Source organism: Triticum dicoccoides, chromosome 4B (genome assembly GCF_002162155.2).
Source record: "Triticum dicoccoides isolate Atlit2015 ecotype Zavitan chromosome 4B, WEW_v2.0, whole genome shotgun sequence".
In the NCBI taxonomy this organism is placed as follows: domain Eukaryota; kingdom Viridiplantae; phylum Streptophyta; class Magnoliopsida; order Poales; family Poaceae; genus Triticum; species Triticum dicoccoides.
In genome coordinates this window covers 485532834-485559523 of record NC_041387.1, presented here as the reverse complement: position 1 = coordinate 485559523, position 26690 = coordinate 485532834, and positions in this window count along the sequence as shown.

Here is a 26690-nt window from a genome sequence, read left to right as displayed (position 1 = left end):
CTTAAGTCCAGATTAGTAAAGGAAGCTTGTTTCTTTCGTCGTTTGACTTTCGTTGCTTCGGTTGATTTGATTATTTTTTGCAAACTGGAGTTCTTAAGTTGAACTTTCTAGTTAGATCTCTTATTTGAGTTTTACATGTGCATTGGATGAGTGTTTATTGTATGCTTGTTTGTTTGTGATAGAGTACCCGGAGTGCGTCGCTTGCTACTACGAGTCTCTAGGTTTCACGGATCATCAGCAAGGCAAGTAACACTTTGATCATACCTCTTTACTACCCAGTTTTATTGCATTAGATCAATCCTCAAACAATTGCATGGTTAGGATCTGATTAATATGTGGGTTTTGGGAAGTAGATGAGGTAGAACCTATACCCTATTTTATTATCAAACCTTTGGGAGTTACTTCTACATTTGCTTATATTGCTATGATATGCTAGTAGACGTGGATTGGGTGAGTGTATCCATGACAGATGTGAGATTGTTAATTAATGGTTTACATAAGGTGGCAACTTAAATTCACATCTGGGTGGATTGAGGCACATGGGGAACCCAGTGTTGCCTGTATTTTTGGAAATCCCGGGGTACTGTGTGATTCTCCTATGGACCGCCACCTAGGCTCAAAGGGATCATGAGATTATTCATGCTAGAAACTTCCGTGTGCAGCCGCAAGCTACTATGGGCTCTAGCATAGTTGATTAAGTCGTGTGAACTCTTACAGTGGTAGACTAGCAGATGTAGAGGAAAGTAGGTGTAACTGTCTACCCATTGTAAGGTGCTAACGCTTCTGAAAGACTGTGTCTTGGTCATTCGTTTCTCAAACATCATGTAGTGCGGGAAATTTAATGGAAGATATCGAGTCTTGTGGGGAAAAGTGTGCAAACCTCTGCAGAGTGTACAAACTAATCATGGCTAGCCGTGTCCCTGGATATGGACATTTTGAGTATCTAGTACTTGGATTATCAAGTGAATCTCATCATGTTCTTTAATTTAATTTGTTGGGTTTTAATGATGATGCTTAATTGGGATTGAGTTGGGTGAACCTTCTCAATGTTTAACAACCACCATGATAGTTAAAATAAATTTTATTCCTTTGCTGTAGGGAAAAATTGGATTTATGCAAAAACTGTAACCGTAGAGCTTTCCACCAGCCATATATGCATGTAGTATAGCATTATTCTGTTCATTACTCTCTATGTGTTACATTGCCAGCATATTCCATGTGCTGACTTTTCAGACGACGAGTAAGGTGCCTTAGGTCATGGTCTTATACTCAGTGATGTCGTTGGAGTTGATGGACTCGCTTATCTTTCAAGCCTTCTGCTGTTATCATTTATTAGATGGCCTTAAACCATATTTATTGTAATAAATTCTCTTTTGAGACATTCGATGCAATAAGTGTGTGATTGCTACTCTGTTATAAATCCTTCAAGTACTGTGTGTGTCAGCATTACCAATCTAGGGATGACACTGATGCACAAAGATCAGACTATTTGAGGTTTGGTCGCAACATGCACCTGCTGAAATAGAAGATATTGATATTACTATTAAGCTTGCCAATAGAGATACTATTACACCAATTGGGATTGTTAGAGATGTTGAAGTCTTGTGTGAGAAAATTAAATACCCTACTGATTTTCTTGTTCTTGGTTCCCCACAAGATGACTTTTGTACCATTGTATTTGGTAGACCCTTCTTGAATATTGTTAATGCTAAGATAGACTGCGAAAAGGATATTGTTACTATTGGTTTAGGGGATATGTCTCATGATCTTTATTTTGCTAAATTTCATAGACAGCCCCATGATAAAGAATTGCCTAGTAAAGATGAAATTATCGTTCTTGCTTCTATTGACATGCCTCCTAATGATACTTTAGAACAATATTTGCTAGACCATGAAAATGATATGTTTATGAATGAAAGAAGGGAAATAGATGAAGTATTCTTCTAACAGGGACCTATTTTGAAACACAACTTGCCTATTGAAATCCTAGGGGATCCTCCTCCACCCAAGGGTGATCCCGTGTTTGAGCTGAAACAATTGCTTGATACTCTTGAATATGCTTATCTTGATGAAAAGAAGATATATCCTTTTATTATTAGTGCTAACCTTTCAGAGCATGAAGAAGAGAAATTATTGAAAACTCTGAAGAAGCACTGTGCTGCTATTGGATATACTCTTGATGTTCTTAAGGGCATTAGTCCCACTCTATGCCAGCACAAAATAAAACTAGAGAAAGATGCTAAACCAGTTGTTGATCATCAACGATGGTTAAATCCTAAGATGAAAGAAGTGGTGAGAAATGAAATACTAAAGCTTTTGGAGGTAGGTATAATTTATCATGTTGCTGATAGTTAGTGGGAAGTCATGTCCATTGTGTCCCTAAGAAGGGAGGTATTACTGTTGTCCCTAATGATAAAGATGATTAATCCCACAAAGAATTGTTACAGGTTATGGAATGATATTGATTTCCGCAAATTAAATAAAACTACTAGAAAAGATCATTACCCTCTACCTTTAATTGACAAAATGCTAGAAAGATTATCCACATACACATTTTTGTTTTCTAGATGGTTATTCTGGTTTCTCTCAAATACCTGTGTCGAAAGAGGATCAGGAAAAGACTACTGTTACTTGCCCTTTCGGTACCTTTGCTTATAGACGTATGTCTTTTGGTTTATTCAATGCACCTGCTACCTTTCAAAGATGTACGACTACTATATTCTCTGACTTTTGTGAAAAGATTGTTGAGGTTTTCAGGGATGATTTCTCCGTTTACGGAACTTATTTTGATGATTGCTTAAGCAACCTTGATCAAGTTTTGTGGAGATGTGAAGAAACTAATCTTGTCTTGAATTGGGAGAAGTGCCACTTTATGGTTAATGAAGGTATTGTATTGGGGCATAAAATTTCTGAAAGAGGTATTGAAGTTGATAAGGATAAAGTAAATGCTATTGAAAAGATGTCGTGTCCTAAGGACATCAAAGGTATAAGAAGTTTTCTTGGCCATGTCGGTTTCTATAGGAGGTTTATTAAAGAGTTCTCTAAAATTTCTAGGCCCCTGGCCAATCTCTTACAAAAAGATGTTCCTTTTGTCTTTGATGATGACTGTGTAGAAGCATTTGAAATACTTAACAAAGCCTTGATTTCTGCACCTATTGTTCAGCCACCTGATTGGAATTTACCCTTTGAAATTATGTGTGACGCTAGTGATTATGTTGTAGGTGCTGTTCTAGGACAAAGAGTTGATAAGAAATTAAATGTTATCCAATATGCTAGTAAAACTCTAGACAGTGCCCAGAGAAATTATGCTACTACTAAAAAAGAATTTTTAGCAGTTGTATTTGCTTGTGATAAGTTCAGACCTTATATTGTTGATTCCAAAGTAACTGTTCACACTAATCATGTTGCTATTAAATATCTTATGGAAAAGAAATATGCTAAACCTAGACTTATTAGATGGGTTCTCTTGCTACAATAATTTGATTTGCATATTATAGACAGAAAGGGAGCTGAGAACCCCGTTGCAAACCACTTTATTAGATGGGTTCTCTTGCTACAAAAAGGATTGGGCCACCTTGCTGCACCTTAGTTACTATTGTTACTTGTTACCCGTTACAAATTACCTTATCATAGAACTATCTGTTACCAATAAATTCCGTGCTTGCAGAGAATACCTTACTAAAAACCGCTTGTCATTTCCTTCTGCTCCTCGTTGGGTTCGACACTCTTACATATCGAAAGGACTATGATAGATACCATATACTTCTGGGTCATCAAGCCCCGGGGGGCATGTAAGAAACCATAATGCTTTTGCCCTAATGTTATTGTTGTTGGCTTGATGTTGGGTTTGCGTCTCCCGCTACGCCACGGTGCTCCCTTTCGTTCTCGTAGTAGCTTACTGCTCTACGTCGGCAGGACCCAGTCCCCTGACAGGCTTCAGCCGTCACATGTATGCCAGGTCGCGATGCCATGGTCAAGGCCAGGAGGTGAGCAGCCCGAGGTCCGGTAAGAGCCCTGATGACCCACAAGTATATGAGGAAAATTATTACCTTTTTGATAAGTAAGAGTGTTGAACCCAACGAGGAGCAGAAGGAAATGACAAGTGGTTTTCAGCAAGGTAATGTCTACAAGTGCTAAAATTGTGAGTAGCGGAGTAGTTTGATAGCAAGATAATTTGTAACGAGCGAGTAATGATAGTAGTAACAAAAGTGCAGCAAGGTAGCACAATCCTTTTAAGGCAAAGGACGGGCCAAAATGGCCTGTTATGATAAGCAAAGTGTTCTTGAGGGTACACGGGAATTTCAGGTAGTCACTTTCATCATGTTGGCTTAATTCGTGTTTGCTACGTTGATAATTTGGTATGTGGGTGGACCGGTGCTTAGGTGTTGTTCTTACTTGAACAAACCTCCTATTTATGATTAACCCTCTCGCAAGCATCCGCAACTACGAGAAAAGTATTAAGAATAAATTCTAACCATAGCATTAAACTTTTTGATCCAATCGGTCCCTTACGGAATAGCGCATAAACTGGGGTTTAAGCTTCTATCACTCTCGCAACCCACCATCTAATAAATACCACAATGAATTCCCTTAGGCCAAAATATGGTGAAGTGTCATGTAGTCGGCGTTCATATGACACCACTAAGAGAATGACAACATACATATCATCAAAATATCGAACACATATCAAGTTCACATGATTTCTCCCGTTACCTCAAGAACGAAAGTAACTACTCACAAATGATAATCATGCTCAATATCATAGGGCTATTATATATCATAGTGGATCTGAACATACAATATTCCACCAAATAAACCATATAGTAATCAACTACAAGATGTAATCAACACTACTAGTCACCCACAAGCACCAATCTATAGTTTTGGTACAAAGATTGAACACAAGAGATGAACTAGTGTTTGAGAGGACTTGGTGTTGATGTAGATAGCCCTCCCCAAGATGGGAGAGTTGTTTGTCACGATGATGACGATGATTTCCCCCTCCGGGAGGGAAGTTCCCCTGGAGGAATTGCTCCGCCGGAGGGCAAAAGTGCTCCTGCCCAAGTTTCGCCTCGAGGCGGCGGTGTTTCGTCCCGAATGTCCTCCCCTTAATTTTTCTAGGTCAAAATGACTTATATACCAGAAGATGGGCACCGGAGGTGGGCTGAGGAAGGAAGCACCCGCCAGGGCGCGCCTGGGCCTCCTAGTGCGCCCAGGTGGGTTGTCCTACCCGGTGGCCCCCCTCTGGTACTTATTTGCTCCAATAATTCTTAAATATTCCATAAAAATTCCTCGGGAAGTTTCACCTCATTTGGAGTTGTGCAGAATAAGTAGCTTGATGTACCTTTTTCAGGTCCAGATTTCCAGCTGCCAAAATTCTCCCCCTTTGCACATACCTTGCATATTATGAGAGAAAAGGCATTAGAATTACTCCAAAAAGCATTATTATTCAATAAAACAACATAAATAACAATAGGAAAAAATGATGCAAAATGGACGTATCAACTCCCCCAAGCTTAGACCTCGCTTGTCCTCAAGTGAAAACCGAAATCGAAAAACATGTGCACATGCTTAGAGAGAGAGAGTTGTCGATAAAAACAAAAATACGGGCATAGCAGCATCATGTGACTTATTATAACAGCAACAAACTTTAACATAAAACTTTTATCATAGAACTTTTAGCATAGAACTTCAACAAGTGACAATTCATCACAACATCAAAGTATAAAGCATAAACTCCATTGGAAACCAATAAACTATGTTCTTAGTCAACTTTGCAACTACAATTCATCATCTTTTTAGGAAGGGTCACGTATCGGAGCCTTTAGGCAAGTCCACATACTCAACCATCATTTAGTCTTCTATAATTGCTAACACTCATCGCTTACACATGAGAAAAACATTTCAACCGGACACATAAAAAGATAGGGGCTTATAGTTTCGCCTCTAAACGCACTCACCTCAAGGGTGATGTCAACAATAATAACTTATGCTATCCATATTCAATTGGATATATGTGCCTAGATCTTTCCTCACCACATGATGCTTGCCAAAGGAGAAAAATAAAAGGAATAGAGAGAAAGACTTTGACTCTTCATGAAAGTAAATACATGAAAGTAAAAGATAGGCCCTTCGCAGAGGGAAGCAGAGGTTGCCATGCGCTTTTTGTTTGTATGCCCAACCCCTTAGTGCAAGAGAACGTCACATTATATTGCCCCTTGTGATGGAAATCTTTATTATGCAGTCTGTCGCTTTTATTCTTCATCATCACAAGTTCGTACAACGCTCAATTTTCCCTTACACTAAATGATCTCACACTTTTAGAAGAAATTTTTATTGCCCTTTTTGCACCGATGACAACTTACTTGAAGGATCTTACTCAATCCATAGGTAGGTATGGTGGACTCTCAAACAAGATAGGGTTTAAGGGTTTTGGATGCACAAGTAGTATCTCTACTTAGTGCGGAGGTTTTGGCTAGCAAAGATAGGGGCAAGCACCACATGTTGAAGGATCTATGACAATATAACTTCTATGTGAATATGAACAAACATAAATCATTAAGTTGTCTTCCTTGTCCAACTCAACAATTTTGGCATATAATATTTTGATGGGTGCTCACAATCATAAAAGATTTCCATGATAGTATATTTATATGTGAATCTTCTCTTCCATTATTAGTTCTTTCACGAGTTGCATCATTGACCAATGCTATGTTTGTCAATCTATAATAAAATTTTCTACTTATACTTTTCCTTGTGTAATGTCATCACTTACCATAAGATTAGCATATGATCTTTTCCTTTTATTTCCTTTCTTTTTATTGCAACAAGAAAGTAAAGAAGGAAAAACTCAAACTAAACTTTATTATATATCTCGCACACGATTACAAAGATTGAGAACTAAGCAAACTCACAAAAAGAAAGGATAGAACTAAACTTTTATTCATCTAATAGCAAAAGATAACCATGGATCGAACTAAGAAAGTAAAGGCAAAAGATAGTGGGGATGATACGATACCGGGGCACCTCCCCCAAGCTTGGCGAAAGCCAAGGGGAGTGCCCATACCCAATACTGAATTTTATTTTGGTGGTGAAGAAGGAGGTGGTGGTGATGAAGTAGAAGCAATCTGGTCTTTAAGGACCAAGAGACTCTCCAATCTTCGGATGACTCTCCTCAGGGAAGCGATGTGCTCCATATGTAGAATATTTTCACGAGTGAGATACTTATTTTGTATACGAACCATTTCAATGATCCTAAAGGCTGCAATCTCAGTGGGGGTAAGATGAGCATAGTAGGGTATAAGGATATCTTCCTCTTCCTCACCGGCGGGCAAGGCTTGCTCGTCCATCGGCACTTGATCTCTGGTGGCCTCCTTGCTCTTGTCCTCCTTAACTGCTCCAATGGGGTCTTCTCTCTTCAGCTCGATCTTCATCAACCAAGCATCCTCTTCCATATGATCAGAGGGAGAAGAAGACATGATGCCTGGCTCAACAGATCTGATAGAAAATAGCTAGAAAAGGAAATAGGAGATTTATCCGTGATACGGAGGTTAACAGGTTCAGGAGGTATATATAGATTTTTTATCTTGGAGAACAAGCAGAACGGAAGAAAAACGGAGTCCAGAAAGTACCTGAGGTGGGCACAACCCAACTGGGCGCGCCAGGCATGCCTGGCACGCCCTGGTGTATCATGCCCACCAGGGTCACTTTCCTGGAAGTTTCTTATTTTCCTAATTTTCTAAATATTCCAAAACTGACAAAAATTATTTTTGCGGATTTTTTGGAGTTAGTTTACTTACCGTATCACGTACCTCCCTTTTTTCATGATTCTGGGGTGTTCCAGAAGGTTTCCTTTATGTGTTCTACCGGTGTCAAAGTTTGGATAATATTTCTTTCAACATTAATGGACGTACCTGAGATATAGTGTTTTATTCGTTGCCCATTGACAACCTTCGGGTTAGTACCTTCGGCATTATTTACTTTGATAGCTCTGTATCGATAGACCTCCTCGATGACATAGGGTCATTCCCATTTAGAGAGGAGTTTTCCTGCAAAGAATCTGAAATGAGAGTTGTACAAAAGAACATATTCTCCAACTTTGAACTCACGCTTTTGGATTCTTTTGTCATGCCATCTTTTAACTTTTTCTTTGAATAACTTTGCATTTTAATAAGCCTAGGTTCTCCATTCATCTAATGAGCTAATATCAAATAACCTCTTTTCACCAACAAGTTTGAAGTCATAATTGAGTTCTTTAATTGCCCAATATGCTTTATGTTCTAACTCAAGAGGCAAATGACAAGCTTTTCCATAAACCATTTTATATGGAGATATACCCATAGGGTTTTCATACGCTGTCCTATAAGCCCAAAGTGCATCATCTAATTTCTTAGACCAATTCTTCCGGGACCTATTAACAGTCTTTTGTAAGATTAGTTTTATTTCTCTATTGCTAAGTTCGACTTGACCACTAGACTGAGGATGATAGGGTGATGCAATTATATGGTTAACATCATACTTAGCAAGCATTTTAAGGAAAGCACCGTGAATAAAGTGTGAACCACCATCAGTCATTAAATATCTAGGACTCCAAACCTTGGGACAATAACTTCCTTAAGCATTTTAATAGAGGTGTTGTGATCAACACTACTGGTTGGAATAGCTTCTACCCACTTAGCAACATAATCAACAGCAACCAAAATATGTGTATACCCATTAGAGGAAGGAAAAGGTCCCATGCAATCAAATCCCCAAACATCAAATGGTTCAACAGCAAGTGAATAATTCATAGGCATTTCTTGATGCTTACCGATATTACCTATTCTTTGGCATTCATCACAAGACGAGACAAACTTATGGGCATCCTTAAAGAGAGTAGGCCAATAAAAACCAGATTGCAATACCTTATGAGCGGTTATGTCTCCCACCTGATGTCCTCCATAAGCTTGGAGTGACATTTCTGTAGGATTTGTTCCTGTTCATGCTTAGGTACAGAACTTCTAATAATACCATCTACTCCTTCTTTATAAAGATGTGGGTCATCCCAAAAGTAATGTCTTAAATCATAGAATAATTTTTCTCTTTTGTTGGTATGTGAAGCTAGGTGGTATGTATTTAGCAACAATGCAATTAGCATAGTCAGCATACCAAGGTGTACTATTAGAAACATTTATTGCAGCTAGTTGTTCATCAGGAAAACTATCATTAATAGGTTGTGGGTCATCAAGAATATTTTCAAGCCTAGACAAGTTATCAGCTACGGGGTTCTCTGCTCCTTTCCTATCAGTGATATGCAAATCAAATTCTTGTAGTAGAAGGACCCACATAATGAGTCTAGGTTTAGCATCTTTCTTTTCCATAAGATATTTTATAGCAGCATGATCGGTTTGAACAGTCACTTTAGAATTAGCAATGTAAGATTTGAATTTATCACAAGCAAACACCACTGCTAAGAATTCTTTTTCAGTACTAGCATAATTTTGTTGAGCACTGTCTAGAGTTTTACTAGCATAATGAATAACATTCGATTTTTTATCAACTCTTTATCCTAGAACAGCACCAACAACATAATCACTAGCATCACACATAATTTCAAAAGGCAAGTTCCAATCAGGTGGTTGAACAATAGGTGCAGTAATTAAGGCTTTCTTTAGTGTTTCAAAGGCTTCCAAACAATCATCATCAAACACAAAGGGAATATCCTTTTGCAAAAGATTCGTAAGAGGCCTAGAAATTTTAGAAAATTCTTTGATAAACATCCTATAGAAACCAGCATGACCAAGGAAACTATGAATACCTTTGATATCTTTAGGACATGGCATTTTCTCAATTGCATCAACCTTGGCTTTGTCCACCTCAATGCCTCTTTCAAAAATTTATGGCCCAAGACAATACCTTTGTTAACCATAAGTGGCACTTCTCCCAATTCAAGACAAGATTTGTTTGTTCACATCTCTGCAAAACTCGATCAAGATTGCTTAAACAATCATCAGAAGACTTCCCATGAACAGAAAAGTCATCCATGAAAACCTCAACAATCTTTTCACAAAAATCAGAGAATAGCAGTCATACATCTTTGGAAGGTAGCAGGTGCATTACATAGACCAAAAGGCATACGACTATAAGCAAAAGTTCCAAAAGGACAAGTAAAAGTGGTCTTTTCTTGATCAGATTGTAAAACAGGTATTTGTGAAAAACCAGAATATCCATCAAGGAAGCAAAAATGTGTGTGCTTAGATAATCTTTCTAACATTCGATCAATAAAAGGCAGAGGCTAATGATCTTTTCTAGTTGCTTTCTTTAATTTTCTATAATCAGTTACCATTCTATAGCCTGTGACAATTCTTTGTGGAATGAGCTCATTCTTATCATTAGGAACAATAGTAATACCTCCCTTCTTAGGGACACAATGAACATGACTTACCCATCTACTATCAGCTATAGGATAGATTATACCTGCTTCCAGAAGTTTCAATATTTCCGTTCTTACCACTTCTTTCATCTTCAGATTTAAGCGACGTTGGTGATCAACAACGCGTTTAGCATCAGGTTCCATATTAATCTTGTGCTGACATAGAGTGGGACTAATGCCCTTAAGATCATCAAGAGTATATCCAATAGCAGCTTTGTGCTTCCTTAGATCTTTCAATAATCTTTCTTCTTCATGTTCTGAAAGGTTAGCACTAATAATAATAGGATATATCATTTTGTCATCAAGATAAGCATATTTCAAAGTGTCTGGCAATTGTTTTAATTCAAACAAAGGATCACCTTTAGGTGGAGGAGGACCTCCTAGAGTTTCAATAGGCAAGTTGTGTTTAACCAAAGGTTGTTGTTCGAAAAAGATTCTATCTATTTCATTTCTTTCACGCATATGCAAATCATTTTCATGGTCTAGCAAATATTGTTCCAAAGGATCAATAGGAGGCACGGCAATAGAAGCAAGACCAATAATTACATCCTTACTAGACAAATCTTTCTTATGAGGTTGTCTACTAAACTTGGAAAATTAAATTCATGAGATTCACCACAAAACCTAACACCAACAGTTTGTTTCTCACAATCTATTTTAGCGTTGACAGTGTTCAAGAAAGGTCTACCAAAAATAATGGGACAAAAGTCATCTTGTGGGGAGCTAAGAACAAGAAAATCAGTAGGGTATTTTATTTTCCCACACAAGACTTCAACATCTCTAAGAATCCCAATTGGTGATATAGTATCTCTATTAGCAAGTTTAATAGTGCCATCTATGCCTTCTATTTCAGCAGGTGCTATTTCATCTTTAATTTCTTGATATAAGGAAAAAGGAATAGCACTCACACTAGCACCTAGGTCACATAACCCATAATAACAATGATCTACTATCTTAACTAAGACAACAGGCATGCCAAAAACTGGTCTATGTTTATATATTCCTTCAGGTTTGGCAATTCTAGAAGCTTCACCACAGAAGTAAATAACATGCCCATCAATATCAACTAAGAGATCTTTAACCATAGCAACACTAGGTTCAACTCTGATTTGTTCAGATGGTTTGGGTGTTCTAACATAACTTTTGTTAACCACAGTTGAAGCTTTAGCATGTTCCTTCATCCTAACAGGGAAAGGTGGTTTTTCAATATAAGCAGTGGGAACAACTGGATCAACATTGTAAATGATAGTTTCTTCTTTAGCTTTCACCGGTTCTTTAACTTCTTCTTTAATTGGTGGGTGATATTTAAATACTTCTCCTTAGGGAGATCAACATGAGTAGAAAAAGATTCATAAAAGGAAGCTACTATCTCAGAGTCAAGTCCATATTTAGTGCTGAACTTTTGAAAAGCATCAGTATTCATAAAAGATTTTATACAATCAAACTTAGTTTCAATACCTGACTCTTTACCTTCGTCGAGTTACCAATCTTCAGAGTTGTGTTTAATTCTTTCTAAAAGATCCCACCGGAGTTCAATAGTCTTCTTCATAAAAGAACCAGTACAAGAAGTATCGAGCATGGTTTGATCATTACAATAAAGCCAAGCATAAAAATTCTGAATAATAATTTATCTTGAGAGACCATGATTGGGACATGAATATAACATTGACTTTAGCCTCCCCCAAGCTAAAGCGATTTCACGAGGCCAAAAATTATATATATAATTCCGATCACGATGAACTAGATGCATAGGATATTTTTTTGATGAAATTCCAATTTCAAACGATTCCAGTTCCAAGATCCAATACCATCGCATAGCATGTACCATGTCAATGCTTTTCCCTTCAAAGATAAAGGGAAACCCTTCTTCTTAGCTTCATCTCCGGGCAAACCTGCAAGGTTAAACAATCCACAAATTTCATCCACATATATCAAGTGCATATCGGGATGTTCGGTTCCATCTCCTGCATAAGGATTAGCTAGCAGTTGTTCAAACATACCCGAAGGAATTTCATATTCAATATTTTCAGTAGGTGCAGTAGGTTGAGGGGCAACTAATGGTGGTTCTCGTCAAGGTGAAGATACACTAAACAAACCCCTCAAGGGATTGTTTTCCATAGTAGCAAGTGACACTAAATTTCTGCAAGTAGTAATAATGTCTCCTTACCAATTTCCACTTACCAAGAGCACTTCACTCCCCGGAAATGGCACTAGAAAATAGCCTTGATGACCCACAAGTATATGGGGTCAATTGTAGCCTTTTCCGATAAGTAAGAGTGTCGAACCCAACAAGGAGCAGAAGGAAATGACAAGTGGTTTTTAGCAAGGTAATGTCTGTAAGTGCTAAAATTGTGAGTAGCGGAGCAGTTTGATAGCAAGATAATTTGTAACGAGCAAGTAACGATAGTAGTAACAAAAGTGCAGCAAGGTAGCCCAATCCTTTTGAGGCAAAGGACAGGCCAAAATGGTCTCTTATGATAAGCAAAGTGTTCTTGAGGGTACACGGGAATTTCATCTAGTCACTTTCATCATGTTGGCTTAATTCGTGTTCGCTACTTTGATAATTTGGTATGTGGGTGGACCGGTGCTTAGGTGTTGTTCTTACTTGAACAAACCTCCTACTTATGATTAACCCTCTCGCAAGCATCCGCAACTACGAGAAAAGTATTAAGAATAAATACTAACCATAGCATTAAACTTTTGGATCCAATTGGTCCCTTACGGAATAGCGCATAAACTGGGGTTTAAGCTTTTGTCACTCTCGCAACCCACCATCTAATAACTACTCCACAATGCATTCCCTTAGGCCCAAATATGGTGAAGTGTCATGTAGTCGATGTTCACATGACACCACTAAGAGAATGACAACATACATATCATCAAAATATCGAACACATATCAAGTTCACATGATTACTTACAAAATGATTTCTCCCGTGACCTCAAGAACGAAAGTAACTACTCACAAATGATAATCATGCTCAAGATCAGAGGGGTATTAAATAGCATAATGGATCTGAACATATAATCTTCCACCAAATAACTACAAGATGTAATCAACACTACTAGTCACCCACAAGCACCAACTTATAGTTTTGGTACAAAGATTGAACACAAGCGATGAACTAGGGTTTGAGAGGAGTTGGTGTTGTTGAAGATGTTGATGAAGATAGCCCTCCCCAAGATGGGAGAGTTGTTGGTGATGATGATGACGATAATTTCCCCCTCCAGGAGGGAAGTTCCCCCAGCGGAATCGCTCCGCCGGAGGGCAAAAGTGCTCCTGCCCAAGTTCTGCCTCGAGGCGGCTGAGGGAGTCCTGGATAAAGGGGTCCTCGGACGGCCGGACTATTAACATGGTCCGGACTGTTGGGCTATGAAGATACAATACAGAAGACTTCTTCCCGTATCCGTATGAGACTCTCCTTTGTGTGGATGGCAAGCTTGGTGATTCAGATATGTAGATTCCTTTCTCTGTAACTGACTTTGTATAACTCTAGTCTCCTCTGGTGTCTATATAAACCGAAGGGTTTAGTCCATAGAGGCAATCATAATTTCATAGGCTAGAGTTCTAGTGTTTTAGCCATTACGATCTCGTGGTAGATCAACTCTTGTAATACTCATATTCATCAAGATCAATCAAGCAGGAAGTAGGGTATTACCTCCATAGAGAGGGCCCGAACCTGGCTAAACATTGTGTCCACCGCCTCCTGTTACCATTAGCCTTAGACGCACAGTTCGGGACCCACTAACCGAGATCCGCTGTTTTGACACCGACATTGGTGCTTTCATTGAGAGGTCGCAGTATGAGAGGTCCGGAGACTTCAGCAGTATGAGAGGTCGCAGCCAGCAGCAACGCCTGTTTGTTCACATAGACATGTTAGGTTAGTCTCCTGCGAAAATTATTTGATCATTTGTTTAGATATTCTTTCCGAACATCGGACAGAGTATCAGGGGCTACTGTCTACACTGTGACATTCTTTTTATAATTACATAGCTTACCTCAAAGACTCTTAGAAGGCTTGTGCAGGCTTCGGTCAGTCAGCTCTTCATGGACTGAATCCTCTCAATCACCGTACCCATAAGGGTACGGTGTTCCTCAACAATGGAAGCGCCTCGCAGCACTTCCAACAAATTATCCGGTGCCTCTGGATGGACAGAGGTCACCGGAGGCATAGGCACACCTCCTTCTTTCGAAAGAGGTGGCTGGCCTGATTCCGGAGCCATATGGGTCTCCGGAACTGTATTCGGCTGGGGGCCGAATTGGATACCGCCCCCATCGTCAGTATCCATGGGGGTTTGCTCCCCCATGTGTCCGGCAGCGAGGCTTCGCCCTCCAGCGCCTCCCTGACGGCCTCCTGAATCTCCCCCGGGCCTAGGATCCTTCGGGACGACACCTCGGCGCCATCCATGTCCTTGGGAGAGGAGGCCGCGGGAAGGGTCCCACTGTCCATCGTGTCTGGGTCTAGCAAATCCTCCGAAGATAAGGACCGCTCGAGGTTGGACCGAGCCGGACTGCAAATACATGATTTAACACGTCAAAACAATGAAGTAGAGCGGCCGGATATATAAATGTGCCCGGATACTTACGATTTGGCCAGGGGCTTGTCCCTGGGGCGCAACTCTGAGCTATCGTCGGTGGCTGCGATGGAGCTGTCCGGAAGGGAAGCTTTCCCCTTCTTGGACGCCTCGGCCTCCAAACGCATGGAGGTCGGCCTCTTCTTTCTCCCCCCCCCCCTCAGGTGGGGAACGACTTTCTTCCTCCTCCTCCTATTCCTCATCATCCTCGGCGACGGAGGAATGAGTCTCGGCGTCTTCGGATGTCGCTTCCAAAGTGCCCTTGCGATGGAGACCACCTCTGGTCCCCTTGGCCTTCTTCTCCGGCACCTAATAAGGCGCCGGAACCAGCATCCTCCCACCCAAAGTGGATAAATGCATCTTCATAGGACACCCAAAACAGTTGGGTATACCTCCTATTTCAGATCCGGAAGCAAAAGTGATTGTTTCTAGAAACGGATCCTTTCTCGAGGAAAAGTTTCTCTCACAAGAATTGAGTGGGAGAATGGTGGAGACTTGATGAGGTTATTGAACCGTCACTTCAACTAGTGTGTAGCAGGGCACAGGAAGTTGTTCCTGTGGCGCCTACACCAATTGAAGTGGAAGATGATGATAGTGATCATGAAACTTCGGATCAAGTCACTACCAAACCTCGTAGGTCAACAAGGATGCATACTACTTCAAAGTGGTACGTAATACTGTCTTGGAGGTCATGTTGCTAGACAACAATGAACTACGAGCTATGGAGAAGCGATGGTGGGCCCGGGTTCTGAAGAATGGCTCGAGGCCATAAAATCCAAGATCGGATCCATGTATGAAAACAAAGTGTAGACTTTGGAAGAACTACTTGATGGTCGTAAGGTTGTCGGTTACAGATGGATTTCAAAAGGAAGATGGACAATGATGGTAAGTATCACCATTAAGAAAGCTTGACTTGTCGCTAAGATGTTTTTTGACAAGTTCGAGGAGTTGACTGGGACGAGACTTTCTCACTCGTAGCGATGCTAAGAGTCTGTTGGAATTATATTAGCAGTTACTGCATTATTTATGAAATATTGCAGATAGGATGTCAAAACATTGTTTCCTCGACAGTTTTCTTGAGGAAAGGTTGTATGTGATACAACCAGAAGGTTTTGTCAATCCTAAATGATGCTAACAAGTATGCAAAGCTCCAGCAATCCTTCTAAGGACTGGAGTAAGCATCTCGGAGTTGGAATATATGATTTAATGAGATGATCAAAGATTTTGGGTTTATACAAATTTTATGAGAAACTTGTATTTCCAAAGAAGTGAGTGGGAGCACTATAGAATTTCTGATGAGTATATGTTGTTGACATATTGTTGATTGGAAATGATGTAGAATTCCTAGAAAGCATATAGGGTTGTTTGAAAAGTGTTTTTCAATGGAAAACCTGGATTAAGCTACTTGAGCATTGAGCATCAAGATCTATAAGGACAGATCAAAAACGCTTAATAGTATTTTCAAACGAACACATACCGTGACAAGATTTTGAGGAGTTCAAAATAGATCGGCAAAGAAGGAGTTCTTGGTTGTGTTATAAGGTGTGAGTATTGAGTGAGACTCAAGAACTGACCACGGCAGACGAGAGAGAAAGGACGAAGGTCGTCCCCTATGCTTTAGCCATAGGCTCTACAGTATGTTGTGTTGTGTACACCTGAAGTGTGCCTTGCCATGAGTTAGTCAAGGGGTACAAGAGTGATCCAGGAATGGATCACAGGACAGCGGTCATAGTTATCCTTAGTAACTAGTGGACTAAGGATTTTTTTTCTCGATTATGGAGGTGGTAAAAGAGTTTGTCGTAAAGGGTTACGTCGATGCAAACTTTGACACTAATCCAGATGACTCGGAGTAGTAAACCAGATTCGTATAGTAGAGCAGTTATTTGGAATAGTTCCAAATGGTGCATGGTAGCTGCATCTACAAGATGATGTAGAGATTTGTAAAGCACACACGGATCTGAAAGGTTCAGACCCGTTGACTAATAACCTCTCTCACAATCAAGATATGATTAAACCCCATGGGTGTTGGATCCATTACAATCACATAGTGATGTGAACTAGATTATTGACTCTAGTGCAAGTGGGAGACTGTTGGAAATATGCCCTAGAGGCAATAATAAAATGGTTATTATTATATTTTCTTGTTCATGATATTTGTCTATTGTTCATGCTATAATTGTATTAACTTGAAACCGTAATACTATTGGGGAACGTTGCATAAAATAAAAAATTTCCTACGTTCACCAAGATCAATCTATGAGTTCATCTAGCAACGAGAGAGAGAGATGCATCTACATACCCTTGTAGATCGCGTGCGGAAGCGTTCAAGAGAACGGGGTTGAGGGAGTCGTTCTCGTCGTGATCCAAATCACCGGAGATCCTAGCGCCGAACGGATGGCACCTCCGCGTTCAACACACGTATGGTCAGCGTGACGTCTCCTCATTCTTGATCCAGCAAGGGGGAAAGGAGAGGTTGATGAAGATCCAGCAGCACGACGGCGTGGTGGTGGATGCAGCAGGGCTCCGGCAGGGCCTCGCCAAGCAACTACGAGAGGAGGAGGTGTAGCAGGGAGGGGAGGGAGGCGCCAGGGTGTTGGGTGCGGCTGCCCTCCCACCCCCCTCTTTATATAGGGACCCCAGGGGGGGCCGGCCGTAGAGATGGGATCTCTAGGGGGGCGGCCAAGGGGGTGGAGTGCCCCCCAAGGCAAGTGGAGGCGCCCCCTCCCCTAGGGTTCCCAAACCCTAGGCGCGGAGGGGGGCCCAGGGGGCGCACCAGCCCACTAGGGGCTGGTTCCCCTCCCACTTCAGCCCATTGGGCCCTCCGGGATAGGTGGCCCCACCCGGTGGACCCCCGGGACCCTTCCGGTGGTCCCGGTACAATACCGGTGACCCCCGAAACTCTCCCGATGGCTGAAACTGCACTTCCTATATATAATTCTTTACCTCCAGACCATTCCGGAACTCCTCGTGATGTCCGAAATCTCATCCGGGACTCCGAACACTTTCGGTTTGCTGCATACTCATATTCATACAACCCTAGCGTCACCGAACCTTAAGTGTGTAGACCCTACGGGTTCGGGAGACATGCAGTCATGACCGAGACTGCTCTCCGGTCAATAACCAACAGCGGGATCTGGATACCCATGTTGGCTCCCACATACTCCTCGATGATCTCATCGGATGAACCACGATGTCGAGGATTTAAGCAACCCCGTATACAATTCCCTTTGTCAATCGGTGCATTACTTGCCCGAGATTCGATCGTCGGTATCCCAATACCTCGTTCAATCTCGTTACCGGCAAGTCACTTTACTCGTACCATAATGCATGATCCCGTGACCAGACACTTGGTCACTTTGAGCTCATTATGATGATGCATTACCGAGTGGGCCCAAAGATACCTCTCTGTCATACGGAGTGACAAATCCCAGTCTCGATCCGTGTCAACCCAACAGACACTTTCGGAGATACCTGTAATGCACCTTTATAGTCACCCAGTTACGTTGTGACGTTTGGTACACCCAAAGCACTCCTACGGTATCCGGGAGTTACACGATCTCATCGTCTAAGGAAAAGATACTTGACATTGGAAAAGCTCTAGCAAAACGAACTACACGATCTTGTGCTATGCTTAGGATTGGGTCTTGTCCATCACATCATTCTCCTAATGATGTGATCCCGTTATCAACGACATCCAGTGTCCATAGTCAGGAAACCATGACTATCTGTTGATCAACGAGCTAGTCAACTAGAGGCTCACTAGGGACATGTTGTGGTCTATGTATTCACACGTGTATTACGATTTCCAGATAATACAATTATAGCATGAATAAAATACAATTATCACGAACAAGGAAATATAATAATAATCCTTTTATTATTGCCTCTAGGGCATATTTCCAACAGTCTCCCACTTGCACTAGAGTCAATAATCTAGTTACATTGTGATGAATCGAGTACCCATAGAGTTCTGGTGTTGATCATGTTTTGCTCGCGGAAGAGGTTTAGTCAACGAATCTGCGACATTCAGATCCGTATGTACTTTGCAAATATCTATGTCTCCATCTTGAACATTTTCACGGATGGAGTTGAAACGATGCTTGATGTTCCTGGTCTTCTTGTGAAACCTGGGCTCCTTGGCAAGGGCAATAGCTCCAGTGTTGTCACAGAAGAGAGTGATCAGCCCCGACGCATTGGGTATGACTCCTAGGTCGGTGATGAACTCCTTCATCCATATTGCTTCATGCGCTGCCTCCAAGGCTGCCATGTACTCCGTTTCACATGTAGATCCCGCCACGACGCTCTGCTTGCAACTGCACCAGCTTACTGCTCCACGATTCAACATATACACATATCCGGTTTGTTACTTAGAGTCATCCAGATCTGTGTCGAAGCTAGCATCGACGTAACCCTTTACGACGAGCTCTTCGTCACCTCCATAAACGAGAAACGTGTCCTTTGTCCTTTTCAGGTACTTAAGGATATTCTTGACCGCTGTCCAGTGTTCCTTGCCAGGATTACTTTGGTACCTTCCTACCAAACTTACGGCAAGGTTTACATCAGGTCTGGTACACAGCATGGCATACATAATAGATCCTATGGCTGAGACATAGGGGATGACACTCATCTCTTCTTTATCTTTTGCCGTGGTCGGGCATTGAGCCGAGCTCAATCTCACACCTTGCAATACAGGCAAGAACCCTTTCTTGGACTGATCCATTTTGAACTTCTTCAAAATCTTATCAAGGTATGTGCTTTGTGAAAGACCTATGAGGCGTCTCGATCTATCCCTATAGATCTTGATACCTAATATGTAAGCAGCTTCTCCAAGGTCCTTCATTGAAAAACATTTATTCAAGTAGGCCTTAATGTTGTCCAAAAGTTCTATATCATTTCCCATCAAAAGTATGTCATCTACATATAATATGAGAAATGCTATAGAGCTCCCACTCACTTTCTTGTAAACGCAGGCTTCTCCATAAGTCTGCATAAACCCAAACGCTTTGATCATCTCATCAAAGCGAATGTTCCAACTCCGAGATGCTTGAACCAGCCCATAAATGGATCGCTGGAGCTTGCATACCTTGTTAGCATTCCTAGGATCGACAAAACCCTCCGGCTGCATCATATACAGTTCTTCCTTAAGATAGCCGTTAAGGAATGCCGTTTTGACGTCCATCTGCCATATCTCATAATCATAGTATGCAGCAATTGCTAACATGATTCGGACGGACTTCAGCTTTGCTACGGGGGAGAAAGTCTCATCGTAGTCAACCCCTTGAACTTGCCGATAACCCTTAGCGACAAGTCGAGCTTTATAGATGGTAATATTACCATCCGCGTCCGTCTTCTTCTTAAAGATCCATTTGTTTTCTATCACTCGTCGATCATCGGGCAAGTCTGTCAAAGTCCATACTTTGTTTTCATCCATGGATTCTATCTTGGATTGCATGGCTTCAAGCCATTTGTTGGAATCTGGGCCCGCCATCGCTTCTTCATAGTTCGAAGGTTCACCGTTGTCTAACAACATGATTTCCAGGACAGGGTTGCCATACCACTCTGGTGTGGAACGTGTCCTTGTGGACCTACGAAGTTCAGTAGCAACTTGATCTGAAGTACCTTGAGCATCATCGTTAATTTCCTATCCAGTTGGTGTAGGCACCATAGGAACGTTTTCCTGAGCTGCACTACTTACCGGTTCAAGAGGTAGTACTTCATCGAGTTATACTTTCCTCCCACTTACTCCTTTCGAGAGAAACTCTTTTTCTAGAAAGGATCCGTTCTTGGCAACAAAGATCTTGCCTTTAGATCTAAGGTAGAAGGTATACCCAATGGTTTCTTTAGGGTATCCTATGAAGACACATTTTTCCGACTTGGCTTCGAGCTTTTCAGGTTGAAGTTTCTTGACATAAGCAACGCATACCCAAACTTTTAGAAACGACAGCTTAGGTTTCTTTCCAAACCATAATTCATACGGTGTCGTCTCCACGGATTTAGACGGAGCCCTATTTAAAGTGAATGTAGCTATCTCTAGAGCGTATCCCCAAAATGATAGCGGTAAATCGGTAAGAGACATCATAGATCGCACCATATCCAATGGAGTGCGATTACGACGTTCGGACACACCGTTACGCTGAGGTGTTCCAGGCGGCGTGAGTTGTGAAACGATTCCACATTTTCTTAAGTGCGTACAAAATTCGTGACTTAAATATTCTCCTCCATGATCTGATCGTAAGAACTTTATTTTTCGATCACGTTGATTCTCTACTTCATTCTGAAATTCCTTGAACTTTTCAAAGGTCTCAGACTTGTGTTTCATCAAGTAGACATACCCATATCTACTTAAGTCATCAGTGAGAGTGAGAACATAACGATATCCTCCATGAGCCTCGACGCTCATTGGACCACACACATCAGTATGTATGATTTCCAATAAGTTGGTTGCTCGCGTCATTGTTCCAGAGAACGGAGTCCTGGTCATTTTTCCCATGAGGCATGGTTCGCATGTGTCAAATGATTCATAATCGAGAGACTCTAAAAGTCCATCAGCATGGAGCTTCTTCATGCGCTTGGCACCAATGTGACAAAGGCGGCAGTGCCACAAGTATGTGGGACTATCGTTATCAACTTTACATTTTTTGGTATTCACACTATGAATATGTGTAACATTATGTTCAAGATTCATTAAGAATAAACCATTGAACATCGGGGCATGACCATAAAACATATCTCTCGTATAAATAGAACAACCATTATTCTCGGATTTAAATGAGTAGCCATCTCGCATTAAATGAGATCTAGATACAATGTTCATGCTCAAACTTGGCACTAAATAACAATTATTGAGGTTCAAAACTAATCCCGTAGGTAAATGTAGAGGTAGCGTCCCGACGGCGATCACATCGACCTTGGAACCATTCCCGACGCGCATCGTCACCTCGTCCTTCGCCAGTCTCCGCTTATTCCGCAGCTCCTGCTGTGAGTTACAAATGTGAGCAACGACACCGGTATCAAATACCCAGGAGTTACTACGAGTACTGGTAAGGTACACATCAATTACATGTATATCAAATATACCTTTAGTGTTGCCGGCCTTCTTGTCCGCTAAGTATTTGGGGCAGTTCCGCTTCCAGTGACCCTTCCCTTTGCAATAAAAGCACTCAGTCTCAGGCTTGGGTCCATTCTTTGACTTCTTCCCGGCAAATGGCTTACCGGGCGCGGCAACATCTTTGCCATCCTTCTTGAAGTTCTTCTTACCCTTGCCCTTCTTGAACATGGTGGTTTTATTGACCATCAACACTTGATGTTCTTTCTTGGTTTCTACCTCTGCTGACTTTAGCATTGAAAATACTTCAGGAATAGTTTTCACCATCCCCTGCATATTGTAGTTCATCACAAAGCTCTTGTAGCTCGGTGGGAGCGACTGAAGGATTCTGTCAATGACCGCCTCGTCCGGGAGGTTAATGTCCAGCTGGGACAGGCGGTTGTGCAACCCAGACATTTTGAGTACGTGCTCACTGACAGAACTGTTTTCCTCCATCTTACAACTATAGAACTTGTCGGCCGGGGCATGATCTTGGAAAACCATTTTCAGCTCCTCGAACATATCATATGCTCCATGTTGCTCAAAACGCTTTTGGAGCCCCGGTTCTAAGCTGTAAAGCATGCCGCACTGAACGAGGGAGTAATCATCAGCACGTGACTGCCAAGCGTTCATAACGTCTTAGTTCTCTGGGATGGGTGCTTCACCTAGCGGTCCTTCTAGGACATATGCTTTCTTGGCAGCTATGAGGATGATCCTTAGGTTCCGGACCCAGTCCGTATAGTTGCTACCATCCTCTTTCAGCTTGGTTTTCTCTAGGAACGCATTGAAGTTCATGTTGACATGAGTGTTGGCCATTTGATCTACAAGACATATTTTTGCAAAGATTTTAGACTAAGTTCATGATAATTAAGTTCATCTAATCAAATTATTTAATGAACTCCCACTCAGATTTGACATCCCTCTAGTCATCTAAGTGTAACATGATCCGAGTCGACTAGGCCGTGTCCGATCATCACGTGATACGGACTAGTCATCATCGGTGAACATCTCCATGTTGATCGTATCTTCCATACGACTCATGTTCGACCTTTCAGTCTCTGTGTTCCGAGGCCATGTCTGTACATGCTAGGCTCGTCAAGTTAACCCTAAGTGTTTTGCATGTGTAAAACTATCTTACACCCGTTGTATGTAAATGTAAGGATCTATCACACCCGATCATCACGTGGTGCTTCGAAACGACGAACTTTAGCAACGGCGCACAGTTAGGGGGAACACTTTCTTGAAATTATTATAAGGGTTCATCTTATTTACTGCCATCATTCTAAGTAAACAAGATGCATAAACATAATAAACATCACATGCAATTATATAGTAGTGACATGATATGGCCAATATCATATAGCTCCTTTGATCTCCATCTTCGGGGCTCCATGATCATCTTTGTCACCGGCATGACACCATGATCTCCATCATCATGATCTCCATCATCGTGTCTCCATGAAGTTGCTCGCCAACTATTACTTCTACTACTATGGCTAACTGTTTAGTAATAAAGTAAAGTAATTACATGGCGTTAAATCATAGACATGCAAGTCATACAATAATTAAGACAACTCCTATGGCTCCTGTCGGTTGTCATACTCATCGACATGCAAGTCGTGATTCCTATTACAAGAACATGATCTCATACATCACAATATATCATTCATCATTCATCACAACTTTTGGCCATATCACATCACATAGCAATTGCAGCAAAAACAAGTTAGACATCCTCTAATTGTTGTTGCATCTTTTACGTGGCTGCAATTGGGTTCTAGCAAGAACGTTTTCTTACCTACGAATAACCACAACGTGATTTTGTCAACATCTATTTACCCTTCATAAGGACCCTTTTCATCGAATCCGCTCCAACTAAAGTGGGAGAGACAGACACCCGCTAGCCACCTTATGCAACTAGTGCATGTCAGTCGGTGGAACCTATCTCACGTAAGCATACGTGTAAGGTCGGTCCAGGCCGCTTCATCCCACAATATCGCTGAAGCAAAATAAGACTAGTAGTGGCAAGCAAGTTGACAAGAACTACGCCCACAACAAATTTGTGTTCTACTCGTGCAATAGAGAACTACGCATAGACCTAGCTCTGATACCACTATTGGGGAACGTTGCATAAAATAAAAAAATTCCTACGTTCACCAAGATCAATCTATGAGTTCATCTAGCAACGATAGAGAGAGATGCATCTACATACCCTTGTAGATCGCGTGCGGAAGCATTCAAGAGAACGGGGTTGAGGGAGTCGCTCTCGTCGTGATCCAAATCACCGGAGATCCTAGCGCCGAACGGACGGCACCTCCGCGTTCAACACACGTACGGTCAGCGTGATGTCTCCTCCTTCTTGATCCAGCAAGGGGGAAAGGAGAGGTTGATGAAGATCCAGCAGCACGACGGCGTGGTGGTGGATGCAGCAGGGCTCCGGCAGGGCTTCGCCAAGTAACTACGAGAGGAGGAGGTGTAGCAGGGAGGGGAGGGAGGCGCCAGGGTGTTGGGTGTGGCTGCCCTCCCACCCCCCCTCTTTATATAGGGACCCCAGGGGGGCGCCGGCCCTAGAGATGGGATCTCTAGGGGGCGGCGGCCAAGGGGGTGGAGTGCCCCCCAAGGCAAGTGGAGGCGCCCCCTCCCCTAGGGTTCCCAAACCCTAGGCGCAGAGGGGGGCCCAGGGGGCGCACCAGCCCACTAGGGGCTGGTTCCCCTCCCACTTAAGCCCATGGGGCTCTCCGGGATAGGTGGCCCCACCCGGTGGACCCCCGGGACCCTTCTGGTGGTCCCGGTACAATACCGGTGACCCCCGAAACTCTCCCGATCGCTGAAACTGCACTTCCTATATGTAATTCTTTACCTCCGGACCATTCCGGAACTCCTCGTGACGTCTGGGATCTCATTCGGGACTCCAAACAACTTTCAGTTTGCTGCATACACATATTCATACAACCCTAGCGTCACCGAACCTTAAGTGTGTAGACCCTACGGGTTCGGTAGACATGCAGTCATGACCGAGACTGCTCTCCGGTCAATAAACAACATCGGGATCTGGATACCCATGTTGGCTCCCACATACTCCTCTATGATCTCATCGGATGAACCACGATGTCGAGGATTTAAGCAACCCCGTATACAATTCCCTTTGTCAATCGGTACGTTACTTGCCCGAGATTCAATCGTCGGTATCCCAATACCTCGTTCAATCTTGTTACCGGCATGTCACTTTACTCGTACCGTAATGCATGATCCCGTGACCAGACACTTGGTCACTTTGAGCTCATTATGATGATGCATTACCGAGTGGGCCCAGAGATACCTCTCCGTCATATGGAGTGACAAATCCCAGTCTCGATCCGTGTCAACCCAACAGACACTTTCGGAGATACCTGTAATGCACCTTTATAGTCACCCAGTTACGTTGTGATGTTTGGTACACCCAAAGCACTCCTACGGTATCCGGGAGTTACATGATCTCATGGTCTAAGGAAAAGATACTTGACATTGGAAAAGCTCTAGCAAAACGAACTACACGATCTTGTGTTATGCTTAAGATTGGGTCTTGTCCATCACATCATTCTCCTAATGATGTGATCCCATTATCAACGACATCCAATGTCCATAGTCAGGAAACCATGACTATCTGTTGATCAACGAGCTAGTCAACTAGAGGCTCACTAGGGACATGTTGTGGTCTATGTATTCACACGTGTATTACGATTTCCGGATAATACAATTATAGCATGAATAAAAGACAATTATCACGAACAAGGAAATATAATAATAATCCTTTTATTATTGCCTCTAGGGCATATTTCCAACAAATACATGTGTGAATACATAGACCACAATGTGTCCCTAGTGAGCCTCTAGTTGACTAGCTCGTTGATCAATAGATGGTTATGGTTTCCTGACAATGGACATTGGATGTCGTTGATAACGGGAAAACATCATTAGGAGAATGATGTGATGGACAAGACCCAATCCTAAGCATAGCACAAGATCGTGTAGTTTGTTTGCTAGAACTTTTCTAATGTCAACTATCTTTCCTTAGACCATGAGATTGTGCAACTCCCAGATACCATAGGAATGCTTTGGGTGTACCAAATGTCACAATGTAACTGGGTGGCTATAAAGGTGCACTACATGTATCTCTGAAAGTGTCTGTTGGGTTGGCATGAATTGAGACTGGGATTTGTCACTCCGTATGACGGAGAGGTATCTCTGGGCCCACTCGGTAATGCATCATCATAATGAGCTCAATGTGACTAATGAGTTAGCCAAGGGATCATGCATTACGTAATGAGTAAAGAGACTTGCCAGTAACGAGATTGAACAAGGTATGGGGATACCGACGATCGAATCTCGGGCAAGTAACATACTGATAGACAAAGAGAATTCTATACGGGATTGATTGAATCCCCGACATCATGGTTCATCTGATAAGATCATCATGGAACATGTGGGAGCCAACATGGGTATCCAGATCCCGTTGTTGGTTATTGGCTGGAGAACGTCTCGGTCATGTCTGCATGGTTCCCGAACCCGTAGGGTCTACACAATTAAGGTTCGGTGACGCTAGAGTTGTTATGGGAAATTGTTTGTGTTTACCGAAGGTTGT